Raw genomic sequence first — 23795 nt, 5'->3', positions numbered from 1 at the left:
GGTTGGTTAGCAACCTGCAGATTCATTCAGGGTAGTAACATCATGAGATGTGATTATGGCTCATTGTTTAGCTAGCTAGCTACAGTCCCAGTCAAAACTGTGGACTCACCCACTCATTCAAGGGTTTTTCTTTATTTTACTATTCTATACATTGTAGAATGATAGTGAAGACATAAAAACAATGAAATAACACATATGGAATCAAGTAGTAACCTACAAAGTGTTAAACAAATCAAAATATATTTTATATTTTAGATTCTTCAAAGTAGCCACCCGTTGCCTTGATAACAGCTTTGCACACTATCTGCATTCTCTCAACCAGCTTCACGAGGAATGCCTTTCCAACAGTCTTGAAGGAGTTACCACATATGCTGAGCACTTGTTGGCTGCTTTTCCTTCACTCCGCGGTCCAATTTATCCCAAACCATCTCAATTGGGTTGAGGTCGGGTGATTGTGGAGGCCAGGTCACCTGATGCAGCACTCCATCATTCTCCTTGGTCAAATAGCTCTTACACTGTCCTGTTGAAAAACAAATTATAGTCTCACTAACTGCAAACCAGATGGGATGGCGTATCGCTGCAGAATGCTTTGGTAGACATGCTGGTTAAGTGTGCCTTCAATTGTAAATAAATCACTGACTGTGTCACCAGCAAATCACCCCCACACCTCTTCCTCCATGCTTCACGGTGGGAACCACACATGAAGAGATCATCCGTTCACCTACTCTGCATCTCACAAAGACATGAAGGTTGGAACCAAAAATCTGACATTTGGACTCAACAGACAAAAGGACAGATTTCCACCGGTCTAATGTCCATTGCTCATGTTTCTTGGCCCAAGCTAGTCTCTTCTTCTTATTGGTGTCCTTTAGTAGTGGTTTCTTTGCAGCAATTCAATCATGAATACCTGATTCACGCAGTCTCCTCTGAACAGTTGATATTGAGACGTGTCTGTTACTTGAAATCTGTGAAGCATTTAGATCCTCTGCAGCAGAGGTAACTCTGGGTCTTCCTTTCCTGTGGCGGTCCTCATGAGAGCCAGTTTCATCATAGCGCTTGATGGTTTTTGCGACTGCACTTGAAGAAACGTTCAAAGTTCTTGAAATTTTCTGGATTGTCTTAAATTTCTGGACATGTCTTAAAGTAATGATGGACTGTCGTTTCTCTTTGCTTATTTGAGCTGTTCTTGCCACAGTATGGACTTGGTCTTTTACCAAACAGGGCTATCTTCTGTATAACCTATATAATCTCTCAACGTGATCAAGACAAAGGAGATGATTGTGGACTACAGGAAAAAAAGGACCAAGCACGCCCCCATTCTCATCGAGGGGTTGCAGTAGCGCAGGTTGAGAGCTTCAAGTTCCTTGGTGTCACCAACAAACTAATATGGTCCAAGCACACTAAGACAGTCGTGAAGAGGGCATGACATAACCTATTCCCCCTCAGGAAACTGAAAAGATTTGGCATGGGTCCTCAGATCCTCATAAGGTTCTACGGCTGCACCATCGAGAGCATCCTGACTGGTTGCATCACTGCCTGGTATGGCAACTGCTCGGCCTCCGACCGCAAGGCACTACAGAGGGCAGTGCGAACGGCCCAGTACATCACTGAGGCCAAGCTTCCTACCATCCAGGACCTCTATACCAGGCGGTGTCAGAGGAAGGCCCTAAAAATTGTCAAAGACTCTAGCCACCCTAGTCATAGACTGTTCTTTCTACTACCGCACAGCAAGCAGTACCGGAGCGCCAAGTCTAGGTCCAATAGACTTCTAAACAGCTTCTACCCCCAAGCCATAAGACTCCTGAACATCTAGTCAAATGGCTACCCAGACTATTTGCAGTGCCCCCTCACCCCCTCTTTACACCACTGCTACTCTCTGTTGTCATCTATGCATAGTCACTTTAATAACTCTACCTACATGTACATACTACCTCAACTAACCGGTGCCCCCGCACATTGACTCTGTCTCGGTACCCCCCTGTATAGTCTCGCTATTGTTATTTCACTGCTGCTCTTTAATTACTTGTTACTTTTATCTCTTATTCATATTTTTTTGAAACCGCATTGTTGGTTAGGGGCTCGTAAGTAAGCATTTCACTGTAAGGTTGTATTTGGAGCATGTGACTAATACAATTTGATTTGATTTGAATGAGTAGGTGTGTCCAAATTCTTGACTGGTACTGTGTGTGTGTGTGTGTGTGTGTGTGTATATATATATATATATATATATATATATATATATATATTTAGCTCAGAAAACTTGGGGGACCAAATAAAACCAGTTGGGGAACCCTGTAGTACAGTATTATTCAGAGACCAGACACAACACCAACGCTTTACATGACACCTGCCGTCAATAAACTGCCTGTTTCATGTACTTAACAGTTAACAGTAAAACAGCAAAAGTTTGTCTAGCAAGGTGACTCAATGATACTCTCTGACCACAGTAGAAACTAAGTATCACTTTCTCCTCCGTGACTGTTCTCCAGTGTCGATGACATTGGCATTGACCAGCTAGAGGTCCTTGTCAGCTGTGATCCCTCCCCCACTCTGATGTCCTGTGGGAATATAATGACCGTATGTTATGAGAACAGAGAAAGCTCACTATTAGCATACTAAACATTAAGTACATAAATAATGTAGAGATTACACTTCATCTTTCAAGGCTACATCAGTCATAGGGAGAGATCAGCACTTTTTGGTGCCAGTGTGCCCTTGCCCTGTGAAAGCTTTGATCATGGAACAGGGTATGTAAATTCTGACCACATGTTGAGTGCCAGGCTCAATCAGTGGAACAAAGCGGCCAGGCACAATCAATAGCGGTGTCCAAGTCCAATGGATCAAACTCCAGGAAAAGAGTTACAGTACATCGATCTCCTCTCACCTTTTGTCACCTCCCTTTATTGAGGCTTGAAACTTCATACAACAATGTGATATAATAACTGAGTAGCAGAAGGACAAGATGACTTTCGAGGAGGAGAAAGAGGCTCAAGTAAGTACAGAACAAGAGCAGCATAAACTTCGCCGGAAAAACCTTAGTGAGTAGACATAGCAAGAGAGACTGCACAAGCCTGATTCTCCATCCTCCACTTACATTTGAGTAATTTAACAGACACTCTTATACAGAGCAATTTAAAGGAGAAATTAGGGTTAATTGCTTTTCTCAAGGGCACATACAGATTTTTCACCTAGTCGGGTCAGAGATTTGAACCAGCAACCTTCTGGTTAATGGCCCAATGTTCTTAACCGCTAGGCTACCTGTCGCCCATCATCATCATGATGACTCCCACAGAGCCTCCCTCTGTGGTCTGGCATGCTATGCGGTCTGCACTCCTCCTCCATCCCTGTCCCATCCACTGTACCCTCCTCCTTCACCCTATTCCCCTGTGGAGCTCCAGCTGGTAACCGATGAGCCTCTCCTGACTTGTCTGCCTCCCAGGACCTGAGCACCTGACCCTTGCCCCATCACTGTCAAGCCTGGGCCCTGGAGAGGAGACTGTCCAAACCGACCTACTGAACCATACCATCATCTCACCCTGGGTAACATGCATCAGCAGTAAGGGGAACACGGAAGGATTCAGCAGAAATAAGGACATGTTAGTCTTCAATTTGATCAAAGTTAAATGTGATCAAAAGATGAATGTAGACTGGGAGAGAGGGGGGAGTGAGAGAGAAAGAGGATTGAGAGAACAGACTGGTAATGGTAATAGAGAAAGAGAAGTAGACAGGAATATACAGACAAGGAGAGGCATAGACGAATAATAGAATGAAAGGAAGAATGTGAGAAAAAGTCACTTCGAAAGAGAAACCGAAAGAGACAGTTGAAAATGTACTGAGAAGAGACAGTTGAAAATGTACTGAGAAGAGACAGTTGAAAATGTACTGAGAAGAGACAGTTGAAAATGTACTGAGAAGAGACAGTTGAAAATGTACTGAGAAGAGACAGTTGAAAATGTACTGAGAAGCAGTGGTTTGAACCCAAATTATTTTCCAATTGCTTCGTTGTAAAAAGAAGCACTATTTTGGGGAGTTTCGTTCCACTGTTCCAACCAGCAAAATAAAGAAAAAAGTACCAGTTTATATCATTCCTTTTTTAACCTGTGAAATCAAACGTTTTTTTTTTTTTTTTACATTTAGCTCACTAAATTACTTCCCCAATCAGTGTGCATGGAGCAGGCAAGCTAATTGCTTACATGCGTGGTGGGCAGACAAGTGGTAACTATGGCGCAAGACGCAACTTAAATTTTGCAGGTGTGGAGAGCGCGAGAGAGAATTCAGGAGGCTTGAAGCGCTGGGCATCTTGTTATGGCATGTATTATATGAATTAGGGCCACAGAATTATACATAGGAGCAGGTTATATGGAGGAATTTGAAACCCCGTTGAGCTAGCTAGCTAACAAGCTTGTGTGTGCAGAGTGGCATCAGAATTAAAAACACTTACCTTTATGTAGTTAATAAATCCATCGTGAAGCGTGATAACTAAGCCTACAATATCCTTAATTAACTGGCATTGAAAAAGGTTTTCCATTCTTCTTAAAAAACTCTCACTATCTTTAGAAATTGTAAGAAATTGTATTAGATATTGGTAACTTGTTTTAACAACTTCTCAACATTACCTATAAGTTGACACAACATACACACCCCCTCTTTCTCTTGGACATATGCTGGACACATAGGACATATACATGGCACCCACAATTCCCCTCCCCCATGACAATCACACAGACACACCCAACCCATGGTTGGACCTCAGGACAAAGAACTCTCAGGAACCAATGGAACGTGGACACCAGGCCTGATCAGGACTACCCAAGACCCAGATCGACCAACCGGAAGGCCGGACTCGCAGATCTACCTACTTTGCTTGTTGACTATATAGTACTGAACATTTCTGGAAACTGTCTCTTTCCCGGACGATTCACTAGGAGTCAGACTGAAAGAGCCTTGCTGCAAGATTTTACTAAGATATCTTTACATGTAATTAAACTGCCTTATTATAAAATTATCCACCTCGTCCTATTGTCTCCTCTTGTTCACCTGTCAACAGTAAACGTTTTATTAACAGACTTGGTAGCAGAGGATGGTTAAAACATATTTGTATACGGCCCAATAGAAAATCCATCGGACAGGAGACGTGAGGGAGAAATTTATCCAGAGGAGAGGTGACCTTTTCGAGGGAGAATCGCGATTCAACCCACACAGGAAACTGATCAAAGAGCTCGAAACTAAAGAGGTGAGCAGATACCCGTTTAACCAAAATCTGTATATTGTATTATAGCCAATATCTAAATTCAAAGATCAGGAGTACTGTGGTGAGTGTGAATTGTTGCTAAATTTATGTGGAATTGTTTAGAATTTAAGGCATTGTGTACAGATATCTAAGTATTAATAGGTTAAAGACTTATTCACATAGTCTGGCACTACGCGGTATGCTGATCGAGTAGGTGTACAGTGAAGAATAAGCTTTATAACGATTCACATAGTCGGGCCATATTTGACAGTCGATCAGGTAGGGGTTACCGTGAAGAATCCATAATTAAAAGATGGGATCCAAATAGCCGGGCAGTAGTTAGATTTGGCAAATCAGCTAGGTGTTACCGTGACGACCCATAAAAAAATAAAAATAAAAATAAAATATATATATAACGATTCACACAGTCGGGCCATATTTGACAGTCGATCAGATAGGGGTACCGTGAAGAATCCATACGTTTTCAAATAGTCGTGCAGTAGCTATACTTAGCTAGGTGTTACGTGAGAAATCTAATGTGAATTCAAATAGTCGTGCAGTAGCTATACTTAGCTAGGTGTTACGTGAGAATTCTAATATTGCATGTGTAAGTTGTGTTGTAATTATATGTGTAAGTTGTGTTGTCGCAATGTGGGGGATTGAACGTTCCACGAGACCAATTGCTACTAACTAGCCATATGCTAGTTGAGGCTGTGATAAAGTGACCGCCGTGTCGATGTGTATATATTGCTGTGAAGCAACTATTTTCTGCTGATGAGTTGACCGGATTTTTCCCTCTCCTGCTGTTGATAAATCCCTAAGGGTGAGAATCAATTTGAGAATTATTATAGAAGCGCGTGAATTACTAGTATACTGTCCCCAAAGGAAATTTCTGAAATGTTTTGGCAAAGTATTTAATTAATCGGAAAAAGTTCAAATTAAATCGGAAAAGTTAATAGAAATAATATCTTTCGAATTATATATCGTATAATTGCCATTACAATTATATCAGGAGCGCCTGAATTACTAGTATATTGTCCCCAAAGGAAACTTCTGAAATATTTTGCCAAAGTATTTAATTAATTAAATTAGCGAAAAGCAATAATGTTTTTTATTAAAAGTACCTAAAACTGTCATTCCAATTATAACAGGAGCGCGTGAATATATTCGTATATTGTTTCAAAGAGATATAGCTGATATATTGTTGGAAAACGAAAATAATACATCGAATACACGGCAATAAAATCCTTTGTCCACGCGAGTCGGACACGAGAGTGGGGGAAGAGAGGGGAAGAAAAATACATCGCTGGTTTCGATCAGTAACGGGCTAAAGTATACAAAGACAATAATAGACCCAGACATAGCTTAACGACAAAATGACCACGACTATCGTCCCCAAACACAAATTCAACGAATATTTAGATCAGAGAATGAAAGACAGAGCAGGCGGGAAATTACACTACAAACCCGTTAAAAAGATTTGGGAGGAAGTGAGGCTGAAATGGACTCAAACAGGTCTTCTTAGTGGAGTCGCCCCATCAAAAGGGCAACTCCTCATTAAGGAGAAAGAATTGGAGGAAGCAGTGAAGCAAGGGATAGAATGTGAAGTTGATAAGAATAAGAGTCACTTATTTAAAAAAAAGAAGGGACAAAGCAAAGGGAAAAGGCACAGGCTGAGATGAGAATAGGTTTATGGGCAATTGAGGAAATTAGGAAAGCTCTCCCTTACCGGAAACCTGATACGATGGGAGTGGTCACTGGAGCACCAACTGACACCAAAGAGGGCAGGCCCAATAATAATGATGGCCCACCTACCACCACAGCAACCCCATCGGCCCCCACCCATCTATACCCAGAACTGCCACAGGGAGAGAAAAAAGCACCACCTCCCTATTTTCAAAATCCATTCACTCAGCAATCACCTTCCCCCTTCCAGGGCATGTCTGACGAATATGCTCCATGGCCCTGAAGCTGCTCACCACTAACCTACACTCATCATTGACCTGGACTACTGAAGCATCAAAGGCTTTTGCACTCTTGAAAACAGATCTCTAAGTGGCAGTAGCCTTAACAGCACCTGACTAAAAAAAAAATAAGTTCCATCTGGATGTTTCTGAAAAGGAGGGATTTACATCATCCATCCTTTTCCAGAACCTAGAGGGGGAGAGAAGAGTGTTGAGGTATCACTCCTCCAAACTGGACTACATTGAAGAAGGACAAACCACATGTTCCAGGTATGTGGCTGCAGTGGCAAAAGCTATTGGAAAAACAGCCCACATGATAATGTGCCATCCATTGGAAATCCACACCCACCATGGGGTTGCAGAATATCTGATGAGCAAAGAATTCACGTTCAGCGCTGAAAGGAAAACGAAAATCCAGAATAAATGCACACAATCACACATCACATTTGTCAACACTGACAAAAACATGGCAGACGCACTCAATGCTGAAGGTCTACCCCACTCCTGTGCAGAAAGAGCTGCACAGGAACTGAAACGGAGACCTGACCTGGGGAATGAACCACTCACCAACACACACAGATATGGGGAAAGACAATGTGACTAATGGAAAAAGGTACCTGTTAGTTATGGTAGACAGGTTCTCTAAATGGGTTGAGGCAATACCAACAGCAGGGGAGGATGCAAAATAGGTCATTAAGTGGCTGCAAACCAAACTCATGTGTGTTGTTTAATGACAAACGCTCCATGTACCAATAGGGTCGGATGTGTAAATGTCAACTGATTAATGTGTGTTGTTTAATGACAAACGCTCCATGTACCAATAGGGTCGGATGTGTAAATGTCAACTGATTAATGGATGTTGTTTAATGATGGGGTTAGTGTACAGGCCACAATCTCATAAGTCTCGTGGAACGCGCCAATCAAATGTATGTGCAGGTTTGAAGTTGATTTGGGTTGAAGTCCTGCCCCTGGCGTTGCTGGCCATGATAGCCTCTCCAGGTGCAGGCACCCATCTCTCTCCTCATGAGACAATGGCTGGAGGAGTCATGCTTGGTCCACCAAGGAAGGGAGGTCATATGCCCGCCCTTGATGTACAACAAATTGTAATGTTTGATAATTGACGGAACATTCTGCAGCTCTCTCCACACAGATTCATAAGGTCCAACGGGGAAGCAGAAGGGAGATCTGGCACACGGAAGTTAAAATTGGTGACTGGGTGGGGTTAATGTCCACAAGAGAAAGTGGCTAGAACCCAGGTGGAATGGACAGTACGAAGTGAGGGAGGTTACTTCACACTCAGTCCAGGTCAAAGGTAAATCAGGCGCACCTTGGCACCACCTCACACATTGCACTCCAGCCCCAATCCCTTCTAGAACACTGACAGAAGTCAGAGCTGATTTAAACAGCTTAAATTCGATTCCAAATGAAGACATTTCTGACTCAGGTGATGCGGAATCAAACTCCGCCTCCCCTGATAAAGGAACCTCGCCCAGTTAGAGGGATATTTCTCCCTCCCTGGGCAAGGCTAGGGATATCTGGCCCCTTATTTGTGATATTCCTACTGACATTTGGGGTGTCCCTGGGCACTTTCACATGGTTATTAGAATAACTATAACCGGATCCCCATGGATGTATGTCACGGACACTCTAGTCTAACTAGGTAATAATAGATTAAAAAATTAAAAAAATTAAAAATTTAGAAAACAATAGTTAAAATAAGAAACTAATATGGCTCAAATTGAGAAGGTTGAATAAGAGTGGGTGGAGAGCTATGCAGAGAATGGACAGAAGATGGCAGTATTGCAGCACCCAATGGTCTCCCAGCCGACTGGTTGAATGCTGGTGACATAATTTTGTTTTTTGGAGTAAACATTAAGGTTAAGGGTTTCCGTGTACCCAGAGATAAGATATCTTAAAAGAATACACTCATATGGGAATAGGAGTTTTACTTTCTGAGTTTTATTTAGGCAAGGGACTTTGAGAAGATAAAGGGTTCTTTTGGTATGTTTAGATATGGAACACGAATGTAGGTGTAACATTTTGACCTGTTTTCTGTTTCCATTGCATTTTCCGGCGACTTGATCACTCGCGGGGAAATGTGGTGAGAATAATGAGATTGTGTCATTTGGGATACTAGTTTTGAGGTAAATTGATTATAATAGAGTTTATAACTCTTGACCATAAGGTAAGCATTTGTATTGGCCATTAGAAGATAGAGATAGGTTAATTAAGGTTATGTTAGGACTTTAAAGGTTGACACTATAAGACCTGTGGTTATTTTTAAATCCATGCAGATAAAGTCAAAACAGTGAGACACTTAGTTAATATTGTGAAGGAGCACACAGTTGTTATTGACTATTATTACAAAAAGGCAGAAAGATGGGTCTACCCCGCACTGTTCAGACCTTGAAGGTTTGAGAGCAGAGTGGGGAGGGTGGACCAGGAAATGAGCAAGGTAGGCTGTGAAATAAGATAGGAGAAAGGGGTTAACATATATAAGCAGCACAGATACATTTCAAAGTAGATAAGCCACTTGACAGAGAATTGGAAAAGAATAGATATGAATGTACGCCCAAGGGAGAATTGGATATGCGGGGAATAAAAGGGACGTTCCTAGAATATGATGTACTAAGTTATTATTTAGAGTAGGTAAGGTTGATACCTGGCCAGAGCCAGGTATCAAACGAAGGAGGGTACATTGTGGACTAGGAAAGGATGGGGCCTATTGGATAATAAACTTATTTAAAATTAAACATTTATAGCTAAAAAATTAGGCATAGAAGTTAAATATATAATCAGAAAGAACAAATGAGGAACTGTTTGCTAACCAGACCTGTATGTCCAAGAGTTTATACATTGCAGGTGAATTAAGGGAGAAGGTGAATCACTCGACCTGGGGGCATATCGCACTTGGAGGGTGAGACACACTGACACTGCCGAATGATCACAGAGTTAAGGAGAAGAACTGTTGCTAATAAAGCTCAGGGGTCAACTCCTTAATGAAGAATTCCCTGACCCCGACCTTTCCTCACTGTGTTCGTTCATAGAAGTGAAAGTGTTGCTTGATCTCTGGCTGATGATGTGTTCTCTGGGAGAGGGTGGGGTTTTACAGGACTGCTTGTAGTCCTGAGCTGTCTGATCAGGATACGATGGGGATGATACCATCGCAGTGCTGCCGGAACCACCACCAGTTCCAACGGACCAGGGTTCAGCCGGCCTCCTCCACCACTTCAAGACCAAGTCCCACGCCATCACCTAAGCTCTCCAATCTGGTACAGATAATAAATATAAAAGACATCTCAGATAGTGAACATTTGGGGACTGAAACTGAGTATGAGGAAAGGGAGAATATGTGGTTGACCTACAAAACACTTAATAGAAAGGACTGTGTCGTATGTGGACATGCCAGACCTATTCTGGCTGCTCACCCATTTGTCCTAAGTAATGGGGAAGGTTGGATGTGCATATTGGAAAAGTTCGAGCCAAATTCAACCCTGTGTAAAACTCTGAGTCTTGTGTTCCCAGTGGTCCCTCCCCAGAAGGTACCGTGGGGAGTTAAGGCATATGGGGGATATAACAGCTGTATCCCTGGCACAGGTAGCGGTATGGACTATGGAGGGCTCCCTGCTACTACCTGCATCACTAATACCACTAGGAACTGGAGGTGTTGCTGATGTATGGTGGATGTGTGGACCTGCCAGGCGGTTAACCCCATTTTTGAAAGGAAATTGTCGTTGCTCATGTGTTTTGGCCAGTCTGATACCACCGTTGCCTATTATTATAGCTAATCAACTTCTGGGAGCTACACAGGACACAGAGGCTTGGGACCAACCCAGGAGACGGCAGAAACGTGACGCTCCTTGGTCCGAGGGTACAGATAACATGCACACCAACCTGTTGGGGGTCCCAATAGGGGTCCCCCACGAATTCCAGACATTAACCAGGAATGATGGCCTGTGGCATCTGATGCCCATCATTGGCCCAGCTATTGTTGATGTTAAAACAAAAGGTCTGGATCAATTATAAACACACCCACACAGGACTTACAGGGATGGCTGAACAATTGGATGCTGCCTCACAAACCAGTAGACACAATAGACTAACACTGGACATAAGTCTGGCCAACAAGGGAGGTGTAACAGTGTTGCACGTTTGTTCCTAACAATACTAGTCCGGATGGGAGCATTTCAAAAGCTCTGAGTGGGTTGGCAAGGTTAACAGTGGAGATGAAGGGTCTTGCAGGTGTGGAGGAGAGTGGACTGTTCCCCTGGCTGGGTGGTTGTTTTGGTAAGTACACTGCAATGATGATGACTGGATTTCTGACACTAGTTGTGGTTTTTCATTTCTGTGTTGCCTGTATCATACCTTGTTTGAAGAAGTTTGTTACAGATGTGTAAGGAGCCTCTAGTATGATGCCGTTGCTTGATGCTCCAGTTGGAGAGGCTGATACGAAAACGAGCTTACGCAGGAGAGTGGGCTGACAGAGGAGGACCCTTGGTTTGCTGTAGTTGATGTTGAATGAATAAAAAGTGATGTTTGTCCTCCCTGTTGTGAAGGTTTGAAGTTCCCGGGTGGCGACGAGCCCACCTGGTACAGGTTGCATAGAGGGATGGACCTGAGGGTTTAACATATTCTCGTTTTTTGGTTTACTAATGTGTGGTTGGCCACTCCAGGGGTAGTTATTGGAGTGGTCTCCTTTTTGGTCCTTGCTCATTTACGACTCAACTTACATTGATGCTATTGGTCTCCCTAGGGGGTGCCAGATGAATATAAACTGGCGGACCAAGTGACAGCTGGGTTTGAATCATCATTTTGTTGGTGGTGTACAGTTAATAAAAATGTGGACAGAATTAACTACATTCATTTTAATGTCCAGAAACTGGGCAATTGGACTCAACAAGGCTTCGAGGCGGTCCATGGACAATTGGCAGCTACGTCCTTGATGGCATTTCAAAATAGAATCGCGGTTGATATGTTATTGGCTGAACGGGGGGGGGGGGTCTGTGCAATGTTTGGTGCACAGTGTTGTACCTTCATTCCCAATAACACAGCTACGGATAGGAGTCTGACTGTAGCATTGGAGGGACTTCGTACCCTTAATGGTAAGATGAAACAGCATTCTGGAGTGGACACTACTATGTGGGACTCATGGATGGATGCCTTTGGTAAATATAAGACGCTGGTTTCCTCTATCCTAGTATCAATTTCTGTTTTTGCGGCCATTCTTGTAATAACTGCAGCCATAGACCCTAATCAGGAAAGGGCCCAAATGTTCCCATTGCTTGAGGATGGGGAAGCTGGACCTGTCTATCTATTTGAGGACTAAGATACTATTATGTCACGTCTCTTGTGAGACGTGAAGAGAGGGAATCAAAAATTTGTCTTCTGACAAATTTTATCCCTTAGCTTTGTCTTTTTATACTTTTATGTCACGTCTCTTGTGAGACGTGAAGAGAGGGAATCAAAAATTTGTCTTCTGACAAATTTTATCCCTTAGCTTTGTCTTTCCATACTTTTATGTCACGTCTCTTGTGAGACGTGAAGAGAGGGAATTAAAAATTTGTCTTCTGACAAATTTTATCCTTTAGTTTTGTCTTTTATATACTTTTATGTCACGTCTCTTGTGAGACGTGAAGAGGGGGATTTGTAAGAAATTGTATTAGATATTGGTAACTTGTTTTAACAACTTCTCAACATTACCTATAAGTTGACACAACATACACACCCCCTCTTTCTCTTGGACATATGCTGGACACATAGGACATATACATGGCACCCACAATTCCCCTCCCCCATGACAATCACACAGACACACCCAACCCATGGTTGGACCTCAGGACAAAGAACTCTCAGGAACCAATGGAACGTGGACACCAGGCCTGATCAGGACTACCCAAGACCCAGATCGACCAACCGGAAGGCCGGACTCGCAGATCTACCTACTTTGCTTGTTGACTATATAGTACTGAACATTTCTGGAAACTGTCTCTTTCCCGGACGATTCACTAGGAGTCAGACTGAAAGAGCCTTGCTGCAAGATTTTACTAAGATATCTTTACATGTAATTAAACTGCCTTATTATAAAATTATCCACCTCGTCCTATTGTCTCCTCTTGTTCTCCTGTCAACAGTAAACGTTTTATTAACAAAATCAAGCTTGTAACGTCAGTACAGTAGGGGGGAGGGGCAGGTAGCCCTAAACACTTACAGGAACAAGATTTTCAATTTGACAGAGTGAGGGCTTTGTATAGGCGTTTTGTTGTGTGCCTAGAAAAAAATGCCTGGAACATAAAATAAAGTTATTAACCGATTCCCATGCCTTTAAAATAGCGGTTTTGTCCCATCTTCCATTTCTGTTCCCCAAAAATGTTTCTTTTCAGGTTCAGTTCAGTTCCCTGAACCGGTTCCTAACCCTGCTGAGAAGAAAGAGAGACAGTATGAAATGTACTGAGAAGAGAGACAGAGGGCAAACTGAGAAGGAAAGATAGACAGAGACAGTGGTGCAGGATGAACGAATGGGTGAGCAATGAGTGATAAGCCGAGGGCCCTGTCCACAGTCCTGTCAGCTGGTGATGTATAGGCATCTTATCTCAGAGGACCAAACACATTATCAAAAACACTAAGACAATGGGTCAATACGTCTCATGGCCTGGACATGAATAGCAAATAAGGGGTTGTCAGTGACACTGTCTGCCTTGCCTTAGCCATGGTTTGTGATGCTTGCCTTGTGGTGAAAGTTTTGCTCTCGCTCCAGTGACTATGGTGCATGTTAAATAGTGAGATAGAAAATTCTATGAAAGCATGACAACATTGAGAAAAAAAATGGAATGAAATGTCTTGAGGTCAACTGTGATGGAATGGTTTAATGTTCAATATAGCCCAGGCTGTCACGGCTTTTTAGACTTTGTGACAGTGTTCATGTACTAATTCACGCTGCGTCATATGAATTGCTGGGTGATCCTCTATAGTGGAATGTTTTGTCACCGCCTTTGGCAGTATTGTTGTAGCAATACAGGCCAAAACATTCATATTGGCTTACAACAGACACTGCTGCTGCACTGAGGTGGCATTGCAAACGCAGCGGAGCCTCATCCGATTGTCATGGAGACAAGGGCTGATTGCCTATGCCTTCATCCATGGCCTAGCTTCAGAGGGAGAGAGGGAGAGAGAGGGATGATGGAGAAAGAGACTTATGCTCTAGCCTTGACGAGACAGACAGAACACACCACACTTCTCTCACCCACCAACTTTACTCAGCTGATCATTCCATCCATCCATTCATTTAAAAGTGCAGAATATATTTCCTTTCAGATGAGCTATTGTGCTGCAAATACCTTTAGGAATGTGAAAGTAAAGGGTGAACAGACAGGAGTGCTTGAAAGGCAATTAGATGGCAGACTTAACCAGCAGCACCTTGTCATCATGTCAGACCAAGATGTCAATGAAGAGCATGATCAAAGATGAGCCAGTCTTAATCATGTTGGAGCTTTTCTGCAACAAAACCGGGAGGAAGGAAACAAAACACAGCACGAAATGGACAGAAATCTAAGAATGATTGTGGCAGAACTACACACGCACACTAACAAATTACTCAGTCATCATTGGCAGTTTGTCCTCATATTTGGGCCCTTGTGTGCTTTGTGTTCTGAGAATTGTGTGCACCTCCCTCCATCCCCTCCCTCTTTACAAAAGCAGAAGTTATATTGTGCATTACAGTAAATCACTGGCAAACTCCATCAAACTCCCCAGGGGCTTGATCCATAGCCAACAGAAGTAGCATGGCACTGAAGTCTAAAATGCTCCACAACGGTTCACAAAGACAAACGTTGTGTTGCAAATTCCACCCTATTCCCTTTATAGTGCACTACTTTTGACCAGGGCTTGTATGGAATAGACTTCCGAAAGAAGATACTTACCATTCCACAGTCTATAGAACAGAGGTACCAGATGCTGGCCTCACTTCCAATCATACACAATAATTGCTGGTAGACAGACACTAGTACTACAAAGGGATGCCCTTTAGGTACATGGTGCCACACATACAGTAGTGTTAACTAATGCCACAGAGCTTAATGACCTTCTTTAAACATGTTGACTGAATCACTTCACCACCAGACGGATGACGCTCGTCAGATGTGGCAGGGCTTGCAAACTATCACGGATTACAAAGGGAAACCCAGCCACGAGCTGTCCATTGACACAAGCCTACCAGACGATCTAAATGTCTTCTAATTCTAGCTTTGAGGCGAGCAACACTGAACCATGCATGAGAGCACCAGCCGATCTGGATGACTATGTGTCACACTCGCCGTATCCGATATGAGCAAAACCTTTAAACAGGTTAACAATCCCAAGGCCGCAGTTGTAACCAGACAGATTACCAGTTCGCGTACTCGGAGAATGCGCAGACCAGCTGGCAAGTCTGTTCACTGACATTGTCCACCTCTCCCTGACCCAGTCTGTAATACCTATATATTTCAAGCATACCCTGTGCCCAAGAACATCAATGTAACCTGTCTAAATGACTGTTGCCTCGTAGCACTCACATCTGTAGCCATGAAACGCTTTGAAAGGCTGGTCAAGGCTCACATCAACACCTGGGGCCATCCCCAGGTGGTGAGGGTAGGCAACAATACATCTGCCACGCTGACCCTCAACACAGGGGCCCCTCAGGGGTGTGTGCTTAGTCCACTCCTATACCCCTTCACCCAAGACTGCATGGACGCGCACGACTCCCACACCATCATTACATTTGCAGACACGATGGTGGTAAGCTGTACCAACGATGAGAAAGCCTTTAGGAAGGAGGTCAGAGACCTGCAGTGTGTTGCCATGACAACAATCTCTCCAACAAAGGAGCTGATCGTGGACAACAGGAAATAGAATGTTTAGCTTGCCCCATTCACATCTACGGGGGCTGTAGGGTAGCGTGTCGAGAGCTTCAAGTTCCTCAGTGTCCACATCACTAAGGATCTATTATGGTCCAAACATACCAACACAGTTGGGAAGAGGTGTTGTCGTGCCCTCTTCACCCTCAGGGTGTTCTACAGCTTACCATATGGCACAGTACATCACTGGGTCCAAGCTACTTTCCATCTAGGTGCTCTATACCAGGCGGTGTCAGAGGAAGGCCCCCAAAAAAACTGTCAAAGACTCCAGCCACAGACTGTTCTCTGTGCTACCGCATGGCAAGCAGTATCAATACACCAAGACTGGAATTAACAGGACCCTGAACAGCTTCTACCCCCAAGCCATAAGACTGTTAAATAGCTCATCAAATGTGACTTATTTCAGGAAACTAGGAGTATATCACGGGTCACTACCTCACAGGAGACCCGTTTGAATGTAAACTTTTTTTATTTTCATAAAAATTTGTTTTAGGGCAGAAATGCTTTCTCCAACATATGAACTTTCATGTGCCTTAATAACAAACTTGTAAGCCATCTGTGAATATGAATACAATTGTTAAATTACGAGACTAGTTGGTTTAGCCACAGAAAAATACATTGGTCTGCCATATAGCTCTTGCTAGCTACTACGATTTCAGAGCACGGGTAAGATATCGTAGCTAGCTAAATTCAGGTATTACATGTTTCTAATTTGGAGAAAGTCATTTATTTCAAGTTATGGTGTACTGTTAGCTAGCTAACATTAAGTGTATGATCTTATTTGTGTCGCAGAGCCATTTGTTCTGCTAGTTATAGCCTAATCAAATCCAAGTTTGTAACGTGCGCCGAGTACAATCTTACAGTGAAATGCTTACTTACAGGCTCTAACCAATGGTGTGGGGGAATAAAGGTGTGTGTAGGTAAGTAAAGAAATAACAGTAAAAAGACATTTGAAAAAAGAGTAGCAAGGCTATATACAGACACCTGTTAGTCAGGCTAACATTAACCTGGTTGGTTAGCTACTTGCAGATTCAATCAGGGTAGTAACGTCATGAGTTGGGATTATGGTTCATTGTTTAGCTAGCCAGCTACATGTCTTAACAAAAGACTCCACTACGCAAGTAACCATTTCGGGTGCGTTCATAAATTCAGTCTGGCCATCTGCTCCGATTTCAGAGCAGTCTCGTCTGAGTGTGCCAGAGCGCAGAATAACCGATGAATTTACAAATGCTCAACACCCGTTGAATATGGCCGGTATCAGTAAATGCCTGCAAAAAAAGCATAATTAAATTGTTGCCAACAGCACAGTTAGTCACCAACGCTCTGGATAACATGAAAACAGCATAACCGGTTCTGCTAGGGTGAGTAAAATGGTCAGAGTTTGGGTGGGGGTTAAAGCTTAAGAGGGAGTGAACAATGCTGAATGGTGTAGACAAAGAGCTCTACAGTAGGTACCAAAACATTCAAAGGCCATTTTCTCAAGTGAGGTTACAAGTTTGTCATGAACTCGAAGTTCCTAAAAAAAGGGAGACAACGTGGAGATAAGGAATAACAAAATGTATTTATTAACTGAAGTAAACTAAATACAATTAACAATGGTGTGTGTAGTCAGTAGTGTAAGTGAGTGTTTGCGTGAATAAATGTGATAATGAGGGGTGTTGAAAGGTGCCAAAGCAAACAGCCACAAAAATGCCACAACCAAAATCTATAAGTGTGTCTGCATGGATAGAGTCTCCTCAATGAATGGGGAAGAGGTGTATTTATTCCGGGACACCCGGGCCCAGGTGTGTTCCATGTCGCTGACGACCCTCCCAGTTCCGCCCGCCGACATCCTATTAAGGCAAACAAGATCAAGAGAAATACAGCAGACAGAGTGGGAGTGTCGTCACCCCCCCATAAAACCGGGGACCAACACCATACCAGTCACAAACAAAATACTGCCATGATCCTAGTAATTGACCCAGCCTGTGTCCCAAATTGACCCAGCCTGCATCCCAAATGCATAAGGGGGTACGTGTTCACACTTCCACTTTCCCCAGCCAACCTCATCCTCCCCAGACCTCAGCAACCTTTGCGCACAGGAAGCAACCTTTCAGAGGACAGAAAAAAATTAGACCAGAAGAGAACAGACAGGAGCGACAGAACAATACCAAACAAAATAAACAAGCGAGCGTGTCAGCAACACGCTCCAACATAAAGAACATCTCAGGGTCCTTCTCACTACATTTTGACAACATACGTAAGTTTCCAACAATATCAAATGAGTCCGGGGCACAACCGAGAGAGAGGAGCGACCCCTAAGTAACTCTGGGTCACCTTCCCAGGACAAACTCAAGCTTTCCTTCCCTAACCAACTGTAGCCACTCTTGATACTTGCATGCTCCAAATCCTGTTTAAAAGCCAATTATTTGTCATACTTTACACAATCATGCTCTAGTTGTAACAGAAGCAGTTCTTTCTGTTGTTCAAAAGACAGACCACTAGGTCTAACAGATGGGGCGGCCATTGTAACGAAACAGGGAGATGGCGAGTCCTCGGCAGAGGCTGCCCCAGTAGTAACTTCAAGAATACCACTCTCCCAGATTGGCTTTCAATATCAACCTAAAATAATTTGATGTTTATCACCAATTTCAATCTTGTAGTGTTCAGCGATCTTCAACAGCTGTTCTTTAGTACATAATTCTAACAGTTCCTCTGATGGAAAGCGAATTAACTCGTCTACATTAGACGCCATAGTCACAAGTAAATACAACAACAAATAAACATCTCACTCTTCCCCTCTGCTGAGCACACCAGACCACAACAAAAGAAATAACAATCACACTGGGCACCACAGAAGAGAGATGAGATATTGAGCGTCGCCAAAACCTACAATAACTCAACCCTAGTCTTCGTGCGGAAGACCCAGCAAGCTGGCAGATTCCCCCAAGCCACGGATGTGCCCGAGACAACTGCTTAGTCCACAGACACAACACAAACAACAAAATAACCATGCTCAATGTATTCCAAAGTGAAGCACATCGCTAAGCATAAAAGGGGAAAAAGAAAGCCTCTGGGTAGTAAGTGTCACTACCCTACCCAAATCTCCCACTGAGGTACACAACCGATTGTACTCACCTCCTCGGACCGATGTCCCAACAGCGAGTAGAGCAACAGTCTCCAGCCTGGGCAGGGGCCTGGAAACAAACCAATGTACTCTCTCCAACGCAGCACACAACCAACTATCCACCGCAGTGGCAAGTTCACCAAACAAGCAAAGGTAACCAGTACTGGGCACCCAACATTACAACTCAAACAAGCTGTAACAAAAGATGCAAACAAAGCACCTACAAATTTTCAAACATGAACTCCACATTTTCGCCCAAACAATACCTTCAAGATCCTGGACGATCCCCCACTTGTCACAAACCGGCTCAAAGTTCGTAACAAAAAGGGAGACACCGTGGAGATAAGGAATAACAAATATATTTATTAGCTGAAGTAAACTAAACACAATGAACAATGGTGTGAGTCTCCTCAATGAATGGGGAAGAGGTGTATTTATCCCGGGACAAATCCGGGCCCAGGTGTGTCCCATGTCGCTGATGACCCTCCCAGCCCTGCCTCCCAGCCCTGCCCCGCATCCTAATAAGGAAAACAAAAGCAAAGAGAAAGAATACGGCAGACAGAGTGGGAGGGTCGTCACATTATCAACTTTCAAAGCAGAATTACTTTCCCATTGTTCCTCAAATATAGTGTATGATGTACCATTTTGTAGCTCTGTGTCTCTGATTTTATCCAAAGTAAAAAACACAATTTCAAATTTTGCTACATAAGACCAAATCAAGGAGGTTGGTAACAAATGGCAACCAGGACTACCTGCATTAACTCTTTTGCACTGACTCTATGCACACATACTGGACTCTACCCATACACTGACACATACTTACACTGACACCCCAGCACACACACGCACACACACACACACACGCTGCTGCTAGTCACTTTACCCCTACATATACAGTACATAGCTGCCTCAATTACCTCGCACCCCTGCACATTCTGCACATCAACTCGGTACTGTTACTCCCTGTATATAGCAGTGGAGGCTCCTCAGAGGAGGAAGGTGAGAACCATCCTCCACAATGAATTTCATACAAATAAAAATGATAAAACATTGAAAATGTTATCCTTTTTAGATAAAACTATACCAAATATATTCACGTCACCAAATAATTGATTAAAACACACTGTTTTGCAATGAAGGTCTACAGTAGCCTCAACAGCACCATGGTAGGGTAGCACCATGGTGTAGCCTCTTGGTACATTGACTTCAATACAAAACCTAGGAGGCACTTGGTTCTCACCCCCTTCCATAGACTCGCACACGAATTATAACAACTTCCGGAGGACGGCCTCCAACCTATCAGAGCTCTTGCGGCATGAACTGACATGTTGTCCATCCATTCAAAGGATCAGAGAATTAATCTAGTACTGAAAGCATAAGCTACAGCGAGTTAGCACTGCAGTGCATACAATGTGATGAGTAGTTGACTCAAAGAGAGAGAAGGACAACAGTTGAACAGTTTTCAACAAATTAATTTCTTCAAAAATACTTATTTTCCACCATAATTTGCAAATAAATTCATTAAAAATCCTACAATGTGATTTTCTGGATTTTTTTTCTAATTTTGTCTGTCCTAGTTGAAGTGTACCTATGATGAAAATTACAGGCATCTCTCATCTTTTTAAGTGGGAGAACTTGCACAATTGGTGGCTGACTAAATACTTTTTTGCCCCACTGTATATACAGTATATCATAGAGTTAGGCTTCAGAACCAAGTGCAAGATTAGTTTGTGCATCACTATTTTGAACTTTGATCAGTCAGTCCTACTGTCATACAGTATGTCTTGAATCAATTGACCTTCTTTTCCAAAAACATTTCAGTCATTTTGATTGTCTTTTTCGTCGACTTTTCTTTTCTTCCTAGAGTCCGTTGTACTGCTTCTCCTCACCCTTTATCGACTTTTCTATTTTTCTTTTATTGTCTTTTTCAGCCCTTTTTCATTCGATCTTATCTCCGTTTCTACTGTCCATGGTATATCTTGAAGCACTCAATGTGCAGTGGCGCTTTGCATTTCTCACATGCATAGGTAGTACGTTTGTCACAATGACGACTTCTCTGGAACCGGTGCATCGTCTTGATTGGCCAGTGAGAAGTTTTGTCATATCTTGCCTGATCTTCAACAGTAGCAGTCAGTAAAGATCTCCTTCCGTGGCTCAGTGGTTTCGTGCCAAACCTTTGCATATTTGGGCTGGATACTATGTGTTTTGGAATCACATCAGTGGCAGGCCTCTTCGATCGTTTGAACACTCAATCTTTATTTTTGATCACCTGCAGCTTTTCCCTTGGCTCTTCTGGCTGACCCCTATGGCTTGCAGAGGCCCTTGGCTCTTCTGACTGGACCCTCTGGCGGGTAGAGGCCCTTGGCTCTTCTGACTGGACCCTTTGGCGGGTAGAGGCCCTTGGCTCTTCTGAATGGACCCTCTGGCGGGTAGAGGCCTTTGGCTCTTCTGACTGGACCCTCTGGCGGGTAGAGGCCCTTGGCTCTTCATTATCAACAATGGAGGGGGGGGGGGGGGTAGGTCATCATCACTGATAACGTTGTTCCTGTCATGATCTGTTTGCATATGTTCAGCATATGCATTCAACAGCCTGGTTGGCAAATGGCCTTTCCATAGTCCATATCTGACCCATCGCTATCACAATCACTCAGGACAGCATCTTTCTCATTTTGAGGGATAACTGCAATGTTGCATGCCTTGTCTGGGCAGTCACCTAGAGCCAACATATCCAGAACTTGACTCAAAGTGAAACTAAAAGAAAGAACAGAGTAGAAAGTTAGGTAGAACAAGAACTATGTATGTGTATAACTATGTGTATACCTAGGCGCACTGTGTTATCCCGCCGGTCACTATTGTTGCCGTCAACATGTTTACACATTCTATGACCACACTGAACAAAGTTGAGTAATTGCAAATGAATGTATCAATACTAGACACCTTAAAGATGATGTGTACCAAAAATCTTTGTCCTAACTTTATGTTAACATACTTTACTAACCTTTTGTTTGAGAGCTTTGATGCAGTCATCCTCTTCTCATGGTGCAACCAGGAAGTAAACAGCTCTGGTCATGTGACAATTCACACTAAACATGTGACACTGCACATCTTTCATTGAGACCCTTTATTCTTTCAATATTTGCTGGAAATACATTGATAGATCATTCAGTAACATTTTTGGAGCCTTATAACTGAAAACGTTTTTTACGGTCACTATTGTGACCGATGGGATTAAATAGGTTCATTTACATGTAGGATGGATTCATATGCTGTATGTGTATAAAGACAGAGCCAGAGCTCTGTGAAAGGGTGTGATCCGCGGACCATCTAGGCTAATAATATACTTTGTATTAAAGCCTATATTGAATTCACAAGTTCTTGTAAGAGTGATATATTTCTGAGACAATTCTCAACGACAGTTACTGCATGATTGTAGCGGGTTTACTAACACATTAGTTCTATTAGCTATGTTGACTAGGACGTTACTTTAGCTAATATGGAGACAACGATGTAGGCTGTGTGTAGCGGTTATGACATGGTTTGGCTTGGAAAGGGTTTTTCGCCTGGTCACATACACCTGATGTGTTGTTCATTGAAGTCCACAAACAAATGGAAAAGGTGAGAGGAGGAGAGTGCATAGAGGATAGAATGAATACAACGTGATTGCTATGATCAGGGGTGTATTCATTCCACCGATTCTGTTGAAAATGTTTCTTAAATGGAAGCAAACAAAACGGAGATAAAAATACCTAAATTTGTCCAATAGAAACTCTTGTTTGCAATTGTGGGACTAATGATTACATCCTAGATCAGCTAGATGCAGGCAAGAGTGTGCAAGGCGGTATTGAATGTGTCACTGTCTGTCCATGTGTCACTGTCTGTCATCTCAAATTTTTCTCTCGACCTGTGTGCACCTAGGTTGTAAACTTTCATTCATAGGCTAGGTTGTAGCAGCCTCATGATGGGTATAGGGAAAATGTGTGTATCATGTAGTAGCCTAAACTATGATGTTACATTGAAGTGGGTGAACGGAATATGAATGACAGTCATCCAACATGCTGTAATAGAAATAAGGTCATGCTCATGATTTTTTTATTTTTATAAACGGCACTGACCGCCACTGGTATATAGCAATGTTATTTTCTACTCCCCATATATATCCATGTTGTTATTACTCTTTATTTTTATTCGTTATTCACTGTGCCACTATTTTAATTATTATAATTTTTTGTAATCTTATCTATAACTCTGCATTGTTGGAAAATGACCTGTAATTAAGCACTTCATTGTTAGTCTACACCTGTCGTGTCACACCCTGGCCTTAGTTATCTTTGTTTTCTTTTGTTATTTTAGTTAGGTCAGGGTGTGACATGGGAGATGTATGTGTTTTGTATTGTCTAGGTTTTTTTGTATGTTTATGGGGCAGTGTTCAGTCTATGTGTATGTATGTCTATGCATTTACGTTAGTTGCTTGTGTCTGCACTTTCGTTTTATAGCTTCACGGTCGTTTTTTGTTTTGTATAGTTTGTCAGTGTTCTTCGTTTCGTCTCGTTATAATTAAAAGGAAGATGTATTGTTATCACGCTGCGCCTTGGTCCTCCTCTCTTCAA

The 23795-nt window shown here is 42.8% G+C and overlaps 1 protein-coding gene across 3 annotated transcripts in view; it reads right to left on the bottom strand.

The window, feature by feature from the left end:
- LOC129829979 (disks large-associated protein 4-like) overlaps positions 1-23795 on the bottom strand; it is a 124931-nt gene that overhangs the window by 78163 nt on the left and 22973 nt on the right. The gene's annotated exons all lie outside the window — the stretch shown is intronic.

This window comes from Salvelinus fontinalis, chromosome 31, assembly GCF_029448725.1.
Source record: "Salvelinus fontinalis isolate EN_2023a chromosome 31, ASM2944872v1, whole genome shotgun sequence".
Classification (NCBI taxonomy): domain Eukaryota; kingdom Metazoa; phylum Chordata; class Actinopteri; order Salmoniformes; family Salmonidae; genus Salvelinus; species Salvelinus fontinalis.
Note: the sequence above shows the minus strand (reverse complement) of the source record. Positions and strands in the feature narration are given on the sequence as shown.